The 20428-nt window shown below is 37.4% G+C and overlaps 1 protein-coding gene and 1 pseudogene across 4 annotated transcripts in view; both read right to left on the bottom strand.

Annotated features, from left to right (window-relative positions):
- The window catches only part of BRAF (B-Raf proto-oncogene, serine/threonine kinase), a 167270-nt gene that overhangs the window by 106737 nt on the left and 40105 nt on the right, over positions 1–20428 (bottom strand). The window lies entirely within an intron of this gene.
- LOC125161421 (uncharacterized) lies at positions 17247–17344 on the bottom strand (annotated as a pseudogene).

Raw genomic sequence — 20428 nt, forward strand, 5'->3', positions numbered from 1 at the left:
CTAAAACATGAATAAACTTTGAAATCATACTTCGTGAAGGAAGACTGTCACAAAGGACCACATATTGCATGATTCCACTTACAGGAAATGTCCAAATTAGTGAAATCTATAGAGACAGAAATTACTGGTTGCCTGGGACTGAGGAGAATTAAGTGAATAAAGAGACTGAGGGCTGATGGCTACAGGGTGTGGGGTTTCTTTCTTGGAGTGATGAAGATATTCTAAAATTGATTTTGGTGATGATTGTTGCACAACTCTGAACCTAGGAAAAGCCAATGAATTGCACACTTTAAATGGGTAGTTTGTATGGTATGTGGACTCTATCTTAATAATGATTAAAAAAAATTTTTTTTAATGTTAATTTTTGAGAGAGACAGAGTGTGAGCGGGGGTGGTGCAGAAAGAGAGGGAGACACAGAATCCGAAGCAGGCTCCAGGCTCCGAGCTGTCAGCACAGAGCCTGACACGGGGCTTGAACCCACGAATCGTGAGATCATGACCTGAGCTGAAGTCGGACGCTCAACCGACTGAGCCACTCAGGTGCCCCAATAATGATTTTTTTTTTTTTAAAGTAACATGTTCACTCAGATTTTTTTAATAGCTGCTATACCGAAAATGAACCATAGTGGGAACAAGAGTTGATGCCAAGAACCAAGTGGGAAATGACTGCCAAATGAAATAAGATGCTGCCTTTTACCACACTGACACAGGCAAAGGTGGTAAGATTCATCAGAGCCTGGATATACTACAGAGTCAATAGGTTTGCTGATGAAATGAATGCAGGGTATGATAGAGGGGAGTCATCTTGGACTCTACAGTTTTTAACCTAAGTCAATTGAAGACGAAAGAGCCCCAAATCCAAAAGACTGCAGAAGAAATACTGGAGGTGGGACTGAGAGACACAGCATAAAGAAATAAAAAATTTCTATTTTAAATATCCTGAGAGGCCTTTAAACAGAGTAGAGAGCTGAAATAGGAGCTACATATCTTTATCTGGAATTAAATTAAGAGGTCTATGTTGGAGATATAAATTTGGAAGTTGAAAAGCAACATGTTTTTCACTCATTCTAAAAGACACCTAATTTCTTTTGCATTGTAACAGAATTTTTTTCCTTCTGGTTGATTTCTAGTTTCATAGCGTTGTGGTCAGAAAAGATGCGTGGTATAACTTCAATCTTTTCGAATTTGTTGGGACTTGTTTGGTGGCCAAAATGTGATCTATTCTGAGAATATTCTGTGTGCACCCAAAAAGATTAAGTATACCTTTGTTTAAGGATAGAATGTTCTGAGTATGTTTGTTAAACCCATCTGGTCCAGTGTGTCATTCAAAGCTTCCGTTTTCTGGCTGATTTTCTGTTTGGATGATCTGCCCATTGATGTACTCAGGATGTTAACGTCCTCTATTATTATTGTATTACTATCAATTACTTCCTTCATGTTTGTTACTAGCTGCTCTTTGTATTTGGACGCTCTCATGCTGGGTACGTAAACATTTACAATTGTTATCTTTTTGTTGGATTATCCCCTTTATTATTATGCAGTACCCCTTCTTTGTCTCTTGTTACAGTCTTGGTTTTAATGTCTATTTTGTCTAATACAAATATTGCCACCCTGGTTTTCATTTGACACCCATTTGCACGATAAATGTTTCTCCATCCCTTCAATCTGTATGTGTCTTTAGGTCTGAAATGAGTCTCTTGCAGGCAGCATATAGAAGGATCTTGTTTTTTATTCATTCTATCACCCTATGACTTTTGGTGGGAGCTTTTAGTCCATTTACATTCAAAGTAATTATTGATAGATATGTACTTATTGCCATTTTTATACTTGTTTTGTGGTTGTTTTTGTTGTTCTTCTCTTGCCCTCTTTCACAGTTTGCTGGCTTTCTTTAGTGATAACTTTAGATTCCTTTCTCTTTACTTTTTGCACATATATTACTAGTTTTTGATTTGTGATCACCATTCGGTTTATATATAACACCTTCTGCATATAGCAGTCTATATTAAATTGACGTTTGCCTAACTTTGAATCCATAATTTACTCTTCATCCTCGCCCTCCACCACCACACACACACCTTTTAGGTATATGGTGTCTTATTTTACATCCTTTTACTTTGTGAATCCCTTGACTGATTTTTTATTTTTACACATATACTTATTTTTACTGCTTTTGCATTCTTAGTGTTCTTACTCTCACTCATAGTCTTTCCTTTCTACTCAAAGAGTCCCCTTTATTGTTTCTTATAGGGCTGGTTTAGTCGTCATGACTACTTTAGCTTTTGTTGTCTGCGAAACACTCTCTCTCCTCCTATTCTGAATGAAAGCCTTACTGGGTACAGTATTCTTGGCTTCAGATTTTTTTTCCTTTCAACACTTTGAATATATCAGGCTACTCCCCTGTGCCCTGCAGAGTTTCTGCTGAAAAGTCCAGGGATACCCTTATGGTGTTTCTCTTACATGTAACTGTCTTTTCTCCTGCTGCTTTTAAAATTCTCTTTATCACTGTTTTTTGTCATTTTAATTACTATGCATCTTGGTGTGGACATCCCTGGAATGACTTTGTTGGGGGAACCTCTGTGCCCCCCTGGATCTGGATATCCATTTTTGCTCCCACATTAGATAAGTTTTCAGCATTATTTCTTCAAGTAAATTTTCTGACCCTTTTCTCTCTCTCCTTCTTCTTCTTCTGCGATCCCTATAATGTGAATGTTATTACACTTGATGGAGTAGCTCAGTTCCTTAAGTCTATCTGCATTTTGCATATTTTTTTCTCTCACCTGCTCAGCTTGATTACTTTCCATTACTCTGTTTTTTGGTCGCTAATTTGCTCCTCTGTTTCCTCTAGCTTGTTATTTATTCCATCTGGTGTATTTTTTATTTCATTGTGTTCTTCATCTCTGCCTAGTTCTTTTTTGATCTCTGTTAAGGTTCTTACTGATGTCCTCCACTCTTTTCTCAAGTCTAGTACCTTTATGATCATTACTTCAAATTCTTTATTAGGCATATTACTTATATCTGTTTTGTTTATTAGCTCTTTTGTTTTGATTTTGCCCTATTCTTTCATCTGGGACACAGTCTACTGTCTCCTCACTTCATCTAACTCTCTGTGTCTGTCTCTGTGTGTTAGAAAATCAGCTGTGTCTCCTGCTCTTGAAAGTAATGGCCTTATGAAGAAGAGATCCTCTAGTGCCCTGCAGTACAATGTCGCCCGTTCATCAGAAACTGGCACTTCAGGGGGTGTCCTATGTGTGTTGCCCAGGCCCTTTTATGCTGGCCACTTTTTTCTTCAGTTGTCGGCAGATGTTCTCTTTGCCTGCTGCGAGCAGTGTCTGAGCCCCAGCTGAGGTGGTGAGTAGTGTTAACAAGGTGTGCACTGGTGTGTGTGGAATGAGACCTGCTGTGGCTGCCGCCTCCACCAGGACCAGGGGCTGGCCAGGGCAGATATGCAAAGCATGCCAAGCAGGTAGGGGCACAATTTTAACAAGGCGCACCCGGGGCTTCTGCATGGCCCACCACCACCACCTGCCGAGACCGAGGCCCCACAAGACACGTGGGATGGAAGACATGGTGTTGGCAAGGTCTGGGGGAAGGGACCCGCAGTGCCAGGAATGAGGTAAGGGGACTGACATAAGCATGACTGAAAAGGGCAGATCCACTGAAAGCATGGGGTGGAGCCTGGTGTAAGCATGTTAAGTAGTGAATGTGGAGGCAATGCTGGTTCCCACAGGTGGCTGTGTGTTTATGCTGGGGGTGAGGGGAAGGAGATGGCGCCCACCAGCTCCTCTCTCCCTAGAGAGGTCCCTCAGTGATCTTTGCCCCTTGGGGACACACTCCAAGATGAGTAGCGTACTTTCCCTCCCAGTACGTCCTAGGTGTTTTTCGAACTGCTGCTTCTATGCTGTAAGTCTGTGGGCTCTTTGTCTTGCTATCTCTTTAAGAGCAGGGACTCAGCTTCCAATCACCCTCTAGGCTCCCGGAGAGCCAAGCCTACTGATATTAACATTTCAGGCTTTAAGTCCTGCTGGTTTTAAGAACTCATTAATTCAGCCCCTGGTTTTCAGCACCAAATATTATGGGCATTCGTCCTCCCTCTGCAGGCTCACTGATATTCTGCTTCTCTCCATTCCCTTAGCTGTCAGCTCCCCGGCCCTGTGGGTGGTCCAAGTTCATTTAGCTCCCCATTGCATCTCCACCCTTCCTACCCTCTTCAATGTGGCCTGTTCTCTACTTACAGTTGAGGAGATTGTTCTACTCCTCCTCAGGTCACTTTCTGGGTTATTGATGTTGATGTGTTATCTAGTTGTATCCCTGGCACAAGGTGAGCTTAGGGCCCTCTTACTCTTCCACTCTCCCAGCCATCTCTGCATACTGTAGACTTTCTTCTTGTAAGTTTTTATTTCAATTCCAGTTAGTTAGTTCCAGTTATTTAAATTCCAGTTAGACAGTGTAATATTAGTTTCAAGTGTACAATATAGTGATTCAACATAAACTTTTAAGATAACTTTCTTTGATTAAAAAATTAATAATTCTTTCCTCTACATACCTAAAGTATCTATTGTGATATTCAAAAAATAACATGCTCTGTGCTCACTTCAGTAGCACATATACTACTAAAAAAACAATATGCCCTTTTCTGTGAGCTACAACATGAGAATATAAATCTTTATATTAACTTTTAAGAAAATTTAAAATAGAAACAGATTTCAAAAATACCATTCAAAACTACATTTCAAAATTGTATGTTAAATCCTTAAGGAAAAAAGCAATTCTATACTGTCTCATTAATGTTACTAATTTTAGTTTATTTTTGAGAGTCTTTAACTTTTCTTAATACTAAAAAGGCCTACCTGAAGAGAATGCACAGCTCTAAGGTTCCAGATAATCTTAACACTGTAAGTCCTTACAGGCAGCTCTCTTTACTTCTGAGTCTCTGGTGAGCTCATCCTTCTGACTTGGATAACTAAAGACTTTGGCCTATTTTTCAACTGGCCTGCTCTAAGTTTCTGCTTTCCTGAACACAGCCAAAACAAAAAAAGGAGAGATAACTGCAAAGAGCATTTCTATGCCTCAGTATGAACCTGTAAGTCTCATGTCTTAGATTAATTCTCTTAACACAATATTAAAAACATCAGGAAACAATTCAAAATTACTCTGCACAAAGAACCAGGAAAGTCCCCAACCTGCATGGAAAAGACAACCAAATGATACTAACCCCAAGATGACCCAGATGTCAAAGTCATCTAACAACTGTAATAAATATGCTTCAACAAGTGATCAAAAAATATTCTTGGGGCACTTGCTGCTCAGTTGGTACAGCAAAGACTCTTGATCTCAAGGTTGTAAGTCTGAGCCCCATACTGGGTATAGAGATTACTTAAAAATAAAATCTTAAAAGAAATAAGACTAGAGAGCCTCCACACAGTGAAGACAGAAGAATCAACAGAAACTTTACAACTGAACATTTAAATAACAGAAAATTTGAAAACTCATGGTTGGATTCCACACCAGAATGAAAATAGAAGAGTCAGTGAACATGAAGATAGATCAACAGAAATTATCCAATCTTAACAGCAGAGGGGAAAAAAAGAATTGAAAATTAAAAAAACAGAACTTCAAAGTTCTGTGAGACAACAGTAAGATCTAACAGATGTGTCACTGAACTCCAAATGGAGAGGAAAGTGAAGCAAAAACAAAAACAAAAAAAATTGAAGAAATAATGGTTGAAATCTTCCCAAATTTGACAAAACGTGTAAGATTCTGAAATGATAGTAAATCCCAAAATGGATAAATACACAGAAATAAACATATACTTCATTAAATGTTGAAAACCAAGACAAATTATCTTGCAAGCAGACAAATAAAAATTACCCATAAACTATAAGAAAACAACATTTCATGGGGCGCCTGGATGGCTCAGTCGGTTAAGCCTCTAACTTCAGCTCAGGTCACAATCTTGTGGTTTGTGAGTTCAAGCCCTGTATCGTGCTCTGTGCTGACAACTCAGAGCCTGGAGCCTGCTTCAGATTCTGTGTCTCCCTCTCACTTTGCCCCTCCCCAGCTCATGCTCTGTCTCTATGTCTTTCTCAAAAATAAAATAAAACATCAACAAAAAATTTTTAAAAAACAACAACAGAAAACAACATTTCAGATGACTACAGATTTCTCATCAGAAGTAAGTAGCATAACATTTTCAAGGGCTGAAAGAAAAGAACTGACAACCTAGAATTCTATATCTGGTAAAAATATCTTTCAGGATTAAGTAAAACAAAGATATTTTCAGATAAATGAAAACTAAGAGTATTTGTTGTCAACAGACCTGCTCTATAAGAATTGCTACCAGAAATGGCAAATGTCTAGGTAAATATAATACATGGGGACACCTGTGTGGCTCAGTCAGTTAAGCGTCTGACTTCAGCTCAGGTCATGATCGCACAGTTCATGGGTTCGAGCCCCATGTCGGACTCTGCGCTGACAGCTCAGAGGCTGGAGCCTGCTTCAGATTCTGTCTCCCCCTCTCTCTGCCACTCCCCCACTCATGCTCTCTCTCATAAATAAACATTAATATATATATATACATATATATGTGGATTATATATATATATATATAAATATAAATACACGAATCGTCTAGTCTTACATTGTTTTTTTTTTTAAGTTTATTTACTTATTTTGAGAGAGAGAGAGAGAGAGACAGAGAGACAGAGAGACTCCCAAGCAGGCTTTGTGCTGTCAGCACAGAGCCTGATGTGGGGCTTGAACCCACAAAACCGTGAGATCATGACCTGAACCGAAACCAAGAGTCAGACACTTAACCGAGTGAGTCACCCAGGCACCCCGTCTTACATTCTTTAAATATGTTTAATAGTTGAAAGGAAAATTGATAACATTGCCTAATGGGGCTTTGTATGAAAACAAAGGTAACATGCAAGTTGACAGTAACAAAAGGGGGGCAGAAGGATAAAAACAGCTATATAGTGGTAACATTTCCATAATCCATCTAAGGGGATACAAAATTTATTCTAAGCAGACACTGAAAACTTTAGTATGTATATTATAATCTCCAGAGTAATCACTAAAGAAAAACTATATAAACACAGGATTACCACACTAAGGAAATTTAAAATAGAATACTAAAAAATATACACAGAATCCAAAAGAAAGCAGGAGAGGAAAAAGAATAATTAAAAACAGAGAAAACTAACATAAAACAAATTACTAAACTGGTAAACCTAGATCCAAACATATCAATAATTACATTAAATGTAAATGGGTCTACAGATACAAATTAAGAGATAATGATTGTCAGAAGAGATTACAAAATATCCAACTATATGATGTCTACAAACAACTCAGGGAGGATAAAAGGATGGGGAAATATATATATCATACAAACTATTATCAAAAGAAAGCTTGGGATGTCCACTCTCGCCACTGTTATTCAACATAGTATTGGAAGTCTTAGCCTCTGCAATCAGACAACACAAAGAAATAAAAGGCATCCAAATCGGCCAGGAGGCGGTCAAACTTTCACTCTTCACAGATGACATGATACTCTATATGGAAAACCCAAAAGATTCTACCAAAAAACTGCTAGAACTTATTCATGAATTCTACTTGCAAAGTTGCAGGATATAAAATCAATGCACAGAAATCGTTTGCATTCCTATACACCACCAATGAAGCGACAGAAAGAGAAATCAAGGGATCAACCTCATTTACAATTGCACCAAAAACCATAAAATACCTAGGAATAAATCTAACCAAAGAGGTGAAAAATCTATACACTGAAAACTATAGAAAGCTGATGAAAGAAATTGAAGAAGACATAAAGAAATGGAAAAAGATTCCATGCTCCTGGATAGGAAGAACAAATATTGTTAAAATGTTGATACTACCCAAAGCAATCTCCATATTCAATGCGATCCCTATCAAAGTAACACCAGCATTCTTCACACAGCTAGAACAAATAATCCTAAAATTTGTATGCAACCAGAAAAGACCCCGAATAGCCAAAGCAATCTTGAAAAAGAAAACCAAAGCAGGAGGCATCACAATCCTGGACTTCAAGCTATACTACAAAGCTGTAATCATCAAGACAGTATGGTACTGGCAGAACAGACACTCAGATCAAGGGAATAGAATAGAGAACCCAGAAATGGACCCACAAACATGTGGCCAACTAATCTTTGACAAAGCAGGAAAGAATATCCAATGGAATAAAGACAGTTTCTTCAGCAAGTGGTGCTGGGAAAACTGGACAGCGACATGCAGAAGAACGAACCTGGACCACTTTCTTACACCATACACAAAAATAAACTCAAAGTGGATGAAAGACCTCAATGTAAGACAGGAAGCCATCAAAATCCTTGGGGACAAAGCAGGCAAAAACCTCTTTGATCTTGCCCGCAGCAATTTCTTACTCAACACGTCTCCGGAGGCAAGGGAAGTAAAAGCAAAAATGAACTACTGGGACCTCATCAAAATAAAAAGCTTCTGCACAGCAAGGGAAACAATCAGCAAAACTAAAAGGCAACCAACAGAATGGGAGAAGATATTTGGAAATGACATATCAGATAAAGGGTTAGTATACAAAATCTACAAAGAACTTATCAAACTCAACACCCAGAAAACAAATAATCCAGTGAAGAAATGGCAAAAGACATGAATGGACACTTCTCCAAAGAAGACATCCAGATGGCCAACCAACACATGAAAAAATGCTCAACATCACTCATCATCAGGGAAATACAAATCAAAACCACAATAACATACCACCTTACACCTGTCAGAATGGCTAACAACTCAGGCAACAACAGATGTTGGCAAAGATGCGGAGAAAGAGGATCTCTTGTGCACTGTTGGTGGGAATGCAAGCTGGTACAGCCACTCTGGAAAACAGTATGGAGGTTCCTCAAAAAACTAAAAATAGAACTACCCTACGACCCAGAAATTGCAATACTAGGCATTTATCCAAGGGATAGAGGTGTGCTGTTTCAAAGGGACACATGCACCCCCATGTTTATAGCAGCACTATCAACAATAGCCAAAGTATGGAAAGAGCCCAAATGTCCATCGATGGATGAATGGATAAAGAAGATGTGGTGTATATATATACGATGGAGTATTACTCAGCAATCAAAAAGAATGAAATCTTGCCATTTACAACCACATGGATGGAACTGCAGGGTATTATGCTAAGTAAAATTAGAGAAAGACAACAATCATATGACTTCACTCATATGAGGACTTTAAGAGACAAAAGAGATGAACATAAGGGAAGGGAAACAAAAATAATATAAAAACAGGGAGGGGGAAAAACAAAAGAGACTCATAAATATGGAGAACAAACAGGATTGCTGGAGGGGTTGTGGGAGGGGGGATGGGCTAAATGGGTAAGGGGCATTAAGGAATCTACTGACATCACTGTTTCACTATATACTAATTTGGATGTAAATTTTAAAAAATAAAGTTAAATCAAAAAAAAGAAAGCTTTACTATGTTAATATCAGATAAAATAGACTACAAGGAAAAAAAAAAGGAGAAAAAGTGACACCACATAGTGATAAAAGGGTCAATTCACTAAGAGACAAGTATTCCCACTAACAAAGCCTTAAAAAACATAGGGGTGCTCGGTGGCTTAGTCAGTTAAGCATCTGACTTCAGCTCGGGTCATGATCTCACAGTCCGTGAGTTCAAGTCCTGCATCGGGCTCTGTGCTGACAGCTCAAAGCCTGGAGCCTGCTTCAGGTGCTGTGTCTCCCTCTCTCTCTGCCCCTCCTCCACCCATGCTCGCTCTCTCTCTCTCTCAAAAATAAACATTAAAAAAATTTTTTTTAAACATTAAATACTTAGAACATGAAAGGAAAACAGACAAATTCACAATTGTACTTGACTTCAACACTCCTCTTTCAGCAACAGAACTAGCAGAAAGATCAGTAAGGATATAGAAAAAAATAAACAACTTCTTCAGCCCACTGGATCAAATTATCTTAAAAACATAACACTCGACTTAACAATAGCAGAATACAAATTTTTGTTAAATGCACACAGAATATTTACCAAGATACATGATACTATCCTAAATCATAAAACAAACCTTCAAAGTTTTAAAAAATACAAACTATATCTCTAACCATAACAGAATTAAACTAGAAACATAAAGATAATCAGAAAATCTCTCCAAACACTTGGAAATAAAACAACACACTTCTTTTTTTTTTTTTTAATTTTTTTTTTTTCAACGTTTATTTATTTTTGGGACAGAGAGAGACAGAGCATGAACGGGGGAGGGGCAGAGAGAGAGGGAGACACAGAATCGGAAACAGGCTCCAGGCTCCGAGCCATCAGCCCAGAGCCTGACGCGGGGCTCGAACTCCCGGACCGCGAGATCGTGACCTGGCTGAAGTCGGACGCTTAACCGACTGCGCCACCCAGGCGCCCCAGAACAACACACTTCTTAACAATGCCTGGGTCAAAGAGAAGGCCTCAAAACCACAAAGCAACAGCCTTCAAAAGCACAGACGCAAAAATCATTAACAATATTTTGATGAACAATCCAGTAATTATAAAAAGAAGTAAAAATGAAAATGCAACATATTGAATTTGTAAATTGCAGCTAAAGTATGACTTAAAGGTGACTTTATGCCATTAAAATTATATCATTTATTAGAAAATAAAAATGGTCTCAAATTCACCTCAAGGAACTAGAGAAAAAGCAAAATAAACCCAAAGAAAAGGAAGACAGATACAGAGGAGAAATCAGTTAAATTGTAAACAGGGAAGGAAATACTTTTAACAAATTACACTGTTAAATAAGACAACAGGCTAAAAATGGAGTCCCTTGTGCTAAGCCCACATCCCCAAACCAAGACTTAATATCTGACATAACTGTAGTTTTGGTCTTTCCCAGGAATGTAACCTTACCCAGTCAGCCTGGAATACCCAGTTAGTAATTTGTAGACCCCTGCTGTCTCCCACAAAGAAAGTGACCTTGCCTGGAAAATATTAGCTCTTTGCTAGAATAGCTTCTTTGTCCTACCTCCTTCCGCCTATAAAAGTCTTCCATTGTGCATAGCTCTTTGTAGCTCCTTTCTATCTGCTAGATGCAACGCTGCCCAATTCATGAATTGTTGAATAAGGCTAATAAAATATTTATTTATTTATTTACTTAGAGAAAGTAAGCAAGCATAAGCAGGGGAGAAGGAGTTGGGGGTGGGGGATGGAGGGGAGGAGGGAGGAGGGAATCTTAAGCAGGCTCCAGGCTCAGTGTGGAATCTGACACAGGGCTTGATACCAAAACCCTGGGATCCTCACCTGAGCTGAAATCAAGAGTCGAACACTCAACCAAGCTACCCAGATGCCCTGGCTAATAAAATCTTTAAAATTTACTCAATTGGTTTTTGTTTTTTAACAAACCAAAGCTAGTTCTTTGAAAACATAAATTTATAGATCTCTAATGAGAATGAAAAAGCAAAAGGAGAAGATATAAATTACCGGCATTAGTAATGAAAGAAAAATAAACTATAGACCCTCAAAGATATTTAGACATTGATAATAAGAGAATACTATGCAAAATTCAAGATGTACATAAATTCCAAATCTTAGAAGAAGTCAACCAATTCCTCAAAAACCATACACACACACACACACACACACACACACACACACACACACACACAATATCTCCCACAAGGTGGAAGAGATCATCTTAATGTTCCTCAAACCACGAAGGAAACTAAAAAAATATTTTATAAACCTTCCTAAAAAGAAATTTCTAGATCCAAATGATTTCAGTGACAAACCCTACAAAATGTTTTAAAAAATAAAAAATGAGACTAATTCTATACAATGTTCTTTAAAAATAGGAGGAAACCTTTTCCAACTCACTTTTTGAGGCCAGCATTACCCTTATACCATCATGAAAGACCATACTAAAAAAAAAAAAAAAAATTAACTACACACCCATATCCCTTTTGAATATAGATGTAAAGTCAAAGAAATCACAAGGCATATTAGAAAATACTTTCAGATGGGGAGCCTGGGTGGCTCAGTCGGTTAAGCATCGACTTCAGCTCAGGTCATGATCTCACAGTTTGTGAGTTCGAGCCCCACATCGGGCTCTGTGCTGTCAGCTCAGAGCCTGGAGACTGCTTCGGATTCTGTGTCTCCCTCTCTCTCTGCCTTTCCCCTGCTCGCACTCTGTCTCTCTCTCTCTCTCTCAAAAATAAATAAAAAACATTTAAAAAAACTCTTAAAAAAAAAGAAAATACTTTCAGAGAAATGAAAATGAAAACATAACATATTAATAAACCTGATGGGATACAGCAAAAGCAGTGCCTCGTAGCAAATTTATATTATAAATGCCGATGCCTACCTCACATGATAGATGAAAATTAACTCAAAACGGATAAATAACCTAAACATGAGAGCTAAAACTATAAATTCTTAGAATAAAACAGGGGTAAATCTTAATGACCTTGGATTTGACAATGGATTCTTATGACACCAAAGCACAAAGGAAAAAAACTGGATTTCAACAAAATAAAAAATATTTGTGTAGAGGACATTATCCAGAAAGTAAAAAGACAATCTACAGAAGGGAAGAAGATATTTGCACATCTTGTATCTGATAAAGGTCTGGTATCCAGAAGATAGAAAGAACTCAAAAACAAAGACTACTCAATTAAAAAATGGGGAAACTACTTTAACAGATATTTCTTCAAAGATATACAAAAAAAAGCCAACAAATACATAAAAAGATGGTCAAAATCATGAATCAACAGGGAAATGCAAATCAAAATCACAATGTGTTTTCATCTCACATCTACTAGAATGGTTATTATTTAAAAGCACACACACATAAAACAACAAGTGTTGGTGAGAATATGAAGAAACTGGAACCCTCATGCACTGCTGATGGGAATGTAAAATGATGCAGCTGCTGTACCAAGTTTGCTGGTTCCTCAAAACAACAACAAAAAAACAACACAGAATTACCGTGTGACCCAGCAATTCCACTCCTAGGTATACACCTAAAATAAGTGAAAACAGGTACCCAAATACAAGTACACCAATATTCATAGCAGCACTATTCACGATAGCCAAAAGTTGTAAGTAATCCCCAAACATCCATCAATGGATGAATGGATAAACAAATTGTGGTATAGGACAATGGAATGTTATTCACCCATAAAAAGGAAAGTACAATGTAGATAATCCTGGAAAACATTATGCTAAGTGAAAGAAACCAGACACAAAAGGTCATATATTTTATGATTCTATTTGTATAAAATATTAAGAATAGATACATCCATGGTAACATAAAGCAAACTGGTGACCTTTGGAGGTTGGAAGAGAGAAGAATGGAGAAAAATTGCTTAGTTGGTACATGGTTTTATTTTAGAGTGATAAATGTATTTTGAACTAGACATCAGTGGTGGTTGTACAACATGGTGAATATACTAAATGCCACTGAATTTTTCACTTTAAAGTGGCTTATGTTATGTGTATTTCACCTCAATTTACAAAAAAAAAAAAAGGAATGGAGGACTGACACATGCGACAACATAAATGAACTTTCAAAGTATTATGTTAAGTAAATGAAGACAGACATTAAAGGGCACATATTGTATGATTCCTTTTATAGGAAATACCCAGAACAGGCAAATCTATAGACACAGAAAGAATGGTGGATGCCAGGGGACTGAAAAAGAGAGAGAACTGGATCTGACAGCTAATGGGAATAGGGGCTTTTTCTGGAGTAACAAAAATGTTCTGGACTTAGATACTGATGATGGTTACACAACCTTGTGAGTATACTAAAATCTACTGACTTGTATACTTTAGAAGGACAATTTTTATGGCATGTGAATTATATCTCACTTAAAATAACTTTAGAATGGGGGAGGGGAGAAAGCTAAGGATCAGTATTTAGAAAACTAATTATGTATTAGAACATACAGGAAATCTCAGGAATGTCAATATGTAGATACTTATAGCCTTCTTCTCTAACCATAAGATAGCCAAACTGTAAATTAAGAATAAAATTACAGCAGGGGCACCTGGCTGGTTCAGTCAATAGAGCATCTGACTCTTGATCCCAGAGTCGTGAATTCAAGGCCCGTGTTGGGTGTGGAGCCTACTTGAAAAAAAAAAAAAAGACTGAAATTATAGCTAAAAAATAAAAATCAATCAGTCAGTCAAACAAACCTATGAATCCAGGCACTGGGAAGTTTTTTAAAAACTCAACTTCCAGGGGCGCCTGAGTGGCTCTGTCAGTTGAGCGTGAGACTTTGGCTTAGGTCATGATCTCATGGCTCATGAGTTCGAGTCCTGCATTGGGCTCTGTGCTGACAGCTCAGAGCCTGAAGCCTACTTCAGATTCTGTCTCCCTCTCTCTCTGCCCATGCCCACTTGCGGGCACGCACGCTCTCTCTCTCTCTCTGTCAAATATAAACATTAAAAATAAATAAAAAACAATATAAAACAACCAAGAAAAAACATTCAACTTCCAAATACTTCCTGACTTAAAGAAAAATCCACAACTGAAAGTACAATATTCAGAACTGATTGATAATTACACACTGCATATCAACACTTATGGGAGGGAGCCAAAGCAATATTTAAAAGAGAAAATCAATAGCCTCAAATGTACTTATTAGGGGGAAAAATCAATCTGAAAATAAACTGATGTAAGATAGAACAATAATCACAACAAAAAACCCTGAGAAAAAATAAATATAGTAAGAGGAATTAAAAAAAGAGCAAACAAAAATTAAGTGCATTAAGTTAAATAAACTAAGGATTAATTAGTTGAAGAAATTAATAATATTGACCAATACCCTGAAAATCTCAAAAAGAAAATAAAATACATTAAGAATCAGAAAGGTAAAACACATGGAGATAAAGATTAAAGACACTGAGGGCAGTATTACACACAATCTCAATAAATTGAAAATTTGGTTGAAATAGACATTTATATAAAAATCTAAATTGCCAAAATCAACTCAAAAAGCTTTATAAAACCTAATTAGGACAGTAAGCCCGTAGAGAATATAAAAGGCTGTCAAAGTTCTATCCAAAAGAAATACCAGGGCGCAAAGATGACAGGTGCCATCGTAACTTCCTCCAAGGTCTGCAGGTGCCAAGCAACTGGAGTTCTCTAACTTTAGTAAACAGTTGGCACATATATTCAGGTAGTTTTGTACCAAACTCAGACTTAAATCCCTCTTTTGACTAAGGGAGTTAGTAAAATACCTGTATTCAGGTATTTCCTATCATACATACACACAATAACACAGAAAACAATAAACAGATGAACAGATTGAGATGCCACATTTATGATTATGCCAGACTGAAAACCGTCCAACAACTTTCTCTTACTACCTGATAGAAGAGGACAAGTGTCAATTTCTCTAATAATTCAAAATATTGAAAGGAAAGGTAAATTTTTTGCTTTTTCTACTATTTATCTAGTTATTATTAAAAGTTAAAGTCAAGTGGGAATGCAAGCTGGTGCAGCCACTCTGGAAACAGTATGGAGGTTCCTCAAAAAACTAAAAATAGAACTACCCTACGACCCAGCAATTGCACTACTAGGTATTTATCCAAGGGATACAGGTGTGCTGTTTCGAAGGGACACATGCACCCCCATGTTTATAGAAGCACTATCAACAATAGCCAAAGTATGGAGATATATATATAGAGAGAGAGAGCCAAAGTGTGTGTGTGTGTGTGTGTGTGTGTGTGTGTGTATACACTTTATACTATATATATATATAATATAGCCAAAGTGTGTGTATACACACACACACACACACACACACACACACACACACACACACACAATGGAGTATTACTCAGCAATCAAAAAGAATGAAATCTTACCATTTGCAACTACGTGGATGGAACTGGAGGGGATCATGCTAAGTGAAATTAGTCAGAGAAAGACAAAAATCATATGACTTCACTCATATGAGGGCTTTAAGAGACAAAACAGATGAACATAAGGGAAGGGCAACAAAAAGAATATAAAAACAGGGAGGGGGACAAAACATAAGAGACTCATAAACATGGAGAACATCTGAGGGTTACTAGAGGGGGTATGGGAGGGGGGATGGGCTAAATGGGTAAGGGGCACTAAGGAATCTACTCCTGAAATCATTGTTGCACTATATGCTAATTTGAGTGTAAATTAAAAAAAAATTAAATTAAAAAAATTAAAAAAGTTTTTAAAAAGTTAAAGTCAAGGGTGCGTGGGTGGCTCAGTTGGTTAAGCATCCAACTCTTGGCTTTGGTTGAGGTCATGATCTCATGGTTCATGAGTTCAAGCCCCACATCAGGCTCTCTGCTGTCAGCACAGAGCCTGCTTCTGATCCTCTGTTCCCCCCGTCTGCCCCTCCCACATTTGAGCTGTCTCTCTCAAAATGAATAAACTTAAAAAAAAATAAGTTAAATTCAAAAATTTTCCCTAGATCAAAAATATTCTGGGCATTGATTACATAAATGTTCTTTATTTTTTTCCAATATAAAGAATATATAATTTACATAATCAGTATAGCAAAAATATATACAATTTAAAAAGTTGACAGCAGGGTGCTTGGGTGGCTCAGTAGAGTAAGCAGCTGACTCTTGGTTTCGGCTCAGGTCATGATTTCACAGTTTATGAATTCAAGCCCCACACTGGGCTCTGTGCTGACAGTGCAGAGCCTGCTTTGGATTCTCTCTCTCCCTCTGTCTCTGCCCCTCTCCTGCTCTTTCTCTCTCAAAAAAAAAAAAAAAAAAAAAAACAACTAAAAAAGGGGGCAGCAACAGGAGGTGTCTGGGGGCTCAGTTGGTTGTGCATTCGACTCTTGATTTTTGGCTCAAGGGGTCCCAAGGGATCAAGCCCGAGCTAGGCTCCATGCTCAGCATTGAGCTTGCTTAAGATTCTCTCCCCCTCTCTCCCTCTAACTCTCACATACATGCACTCTCTCTAAAATCATCATCATCATCATCATCATCATCATCATCATCATCAAAGTCCACCAACAGTTGGCTTTATACAGACAAACTCAGAAATAACACACAGATACTACTGACAGTGGTTACATGTGAGAGATAAGACTCTGTCAGAATGGAAGTTAAAGTTGCCCTTCGGTGCATATGCTTTTGTATTTTTTTTTTTTTTTGGCAATTTTCAATAAAATACTAGCTACAAAATTTTTAAAGCCATGATGAATCAGTGCAGTCAACTCTATTAACAGTTTTTGTGGGTTTTCTTTTTGTGTTTTGCATTTCAAGACCAAGTTTTAAACTGATAAGAACAGATACTACACTTGATCTTAGCCAAAAAGCTGAGAAGCAATCAAGACCAAGTTTTAATCAGGTAATGAATTTATCTAATTAAAGCTAAGTTTAAAATATATTCAAATGTAAAGGTTAATGATAAAATCTGCTTAACTACTGAAATTTAGTTAATTAAATAAGTAAAATTTCTAAAGTAATATTCACACATCAGATAAATCTGATTCTTACAGAACATTTTGGGGTTATTTTTGGTGGGTCCAGTGTATGTCATCCTACTTTAACATTTAAGGAGAACTTTCATTCTTTTTTTAAACTTTTACTATTTTTTAAAAATTTTTATTTATTTATTTTTATTTTTGAGTGTGAGCAACCAAGCGGGGGCAGGGGGGAAGGGCGAGAGGGAAGGAGGGAGAGAGAATGAATCTTAAGCAGCGTCCATGCTCTCGGCACAGAGCCTGACACAGGGCTCCATCTCATGACCTGAGATGAAATCAAGAGTCAGATGCTCAACCAACAGAGTCACCCAGGTGCCCCTAAGGAGAATTTTCAATACTAATACACATTCACGAGTATTTTATGATCTTACACATATTTTAGAAATAAGCCACCTAGCTATGGATCACACAACAAAAAAGTAGTCCGAAACGAAGACATTTTGACATTTCTAAAGATACATCCATCAGTCTACATCTAACATTCTAAACTGGAAAGTTTTTATATTTGGCAAGCAAAACACCAATCCATTCCCATTTCGTCTACAGACTTAACAGACAGACACACAGACACACACACCCCTTGTTCCACAAAAATCAAATAAGGACATTAAAAAAAAACCAGTTTGTAATTTTCCCTTCCACCTTCACCCCAATCCTATGACTCTGAAGTAATCAATGTTAACACTTTGAGTCATACTCTTCCATATTTTTCTCTCTGCCTTTCTTCTGTTCTTTTTAAAAACAAAACCAAGATTATACTTTATATATTATTACTTGGCAACTATCATTGTTCTGGTAATTTTGTGTTCAAGTTTACTCAACCATGTATTGAGACATTCACATTCTGGTTGTTGGCACATTTTGCTGAATAATGCTGCAATACACAATAGTTATACAGTTATCCATTTGCCAGGGCTTTTATTTCTGTGGGATAGATTCCCTAAAGGGCAATTAATTGCTGGATCAAAGGATGGACACACATGCACACAGCTTTTCAAATCTGTAACAGACATTAACATGTACTTTTGCAAAAGGTTTTAGAAATTCTCAATCCTTATCAGTACCCGTATCTCAATCCTATCAGCACCTCAGCCCTATCATACCCAAACAGGTGCTGATAGGATGCTGAGAGATACTGAAAGGATTTTCCTATATTCCAGCTAGTACCTGATGTCATTTTTTTTTTTTTTGCTACCACACAGATGGAAAAACAATAATCTTGCTGTTAATACCAACTTCCTTTTCTACTACTAATGAGATTTGAGTATCTACTCAGATATTATGAAATCTGCATGTCTTCTTTTATGAATTATATAGGTTTGTATCTTTTGTCCATTTTTTTTTTAATTTTTTTTCAACATTTATTTATTTTTTGGGACAGAGAGAGACAGAGCATGAACGGGGGAGGGGCAGAGAGAAAGGGAGACACAGAATCGGAAACAGGCTCCAGGCTCTGAGCCATCAGCCCAGAGCCCGACGCGGGGCTCGAACTCCCGGACCGCGAGATCGTGACCTGGCTGAAGTCGGACGCTTAGCCGACTGCGCCACCCAGGCGCCCCTCTTTTGTCCATTTTTAATGTAGTCATTTTCTTAACAATTTGTGAGAGCTCTCTGTATAGCAGAACTGTTAATCCTGTGTTATGTGTCAGTTTTGCCATTGTATATCCATCTTTTTCTTTTATGTGCATACTATTTTCTTATAAAAACCCTAAATTTTTATGTATTCAGGTGTGTCAATCTTCTCCTTTATACTTCTTGGATTTCCTAACTTGCTTAGTTCTGCTCCATCCCCCAAATTGAAGAAAGCACTAGGGCTCTGTAGCGGCTAAAAGCATGGGCTTTGTAGTCATAATACTTTGATTTAAATCTTAATTCACCACTGGGGCACCTGAGTGGATCAGTTGGTTAAGCATCTGACTTCAACTCAGGTCATGATTTCATGGTTCGTGGGTTCGAGCCCCACATCGGGCTTTGCGCGGACAGTGTGGAGCCTGTTTGGGATTCTTGCTCTCTCCTCTCTCTCTCTGTCCCTCCCCTGCTTGTGCTTTTTCTCTCTCAAAATAATTTTTTAAAAAGAGATAATTATCTCTTAAAAAAAAATCTTAATTCACCACTAACCAGTCCTGAATACCTGGCCAAGTTTCTAAATTTCTCAACTACAAAATGGAAATGATGAGAGTACCTACTTCATAAGATAGTTAGGGGAGAAATTAAATTAATATATGTCAAAACCTTAGAGTAAAACATACAGAATTACTTAAAATGCTTGTGTTTATTATTTTAAGTTGGATCTAGGATTAACAATGGTCTTCAAAGTCTACCATGTACAAAATCACTAAAACAGCTGGTTAGAATATAGCTTGCAGAGCCTCATGCCCAGAGTTTCTGTTTCAGTAGGTCTGCAATAGGGCCTACATTTTTTTAAAAAGACATTTCCAGGTAATGCTGCTGCCACTGGTATAGGCACGTCACTTTCAGAATCACTTATTTAGAATTAAAATAATATTTTTTAATTTCTAAAAAGTTAACATTACAGTATAGGGGATCAACATCTATAGATGTTGATTTCCACTTTTAATCATGTCTCTTTAGTGTACAGATAGTGTATATGGGGGATGTATATACTTTGGTTCCATTCTTGTCTGAAAATACCTTGGCCAGATATGGGATTCTTAAACACACTTTCTTCTCTCAGTGTTGCCAATGTTGACTTATCTTCCCTTTCTGTTCTGTCTACAAGCTTATGATCATCTCTTTTCCTGATATTCAGGAATTTCAACTGGAAATGTAACTTTTGCTTGTTATTCTATCTTTCGACATACAGATTCAAGTCTTTCTACAGCTCAGAGATACAGTCTTCTATTATTTAACTAATTTTTACTTCTCTTTTTTCCTTCTAGAAATCCTTTAATTCATGTATTAGATTTC

Source organism: Prionailurus viverrinus, chromosome A2 (assembly GCF_022837055.1).
Source record: "Prionailurus viverrinus isolate Anna chromosome A2, UM_Priviv_1.0, whole genome shotgun sequence".
Taxonomy (NCBI): Eukaryota; Metazoa; Chordata; class Mammalia; order Carnivora; family Felidae; genus Prionailurus; species Prionailurus viverrinus.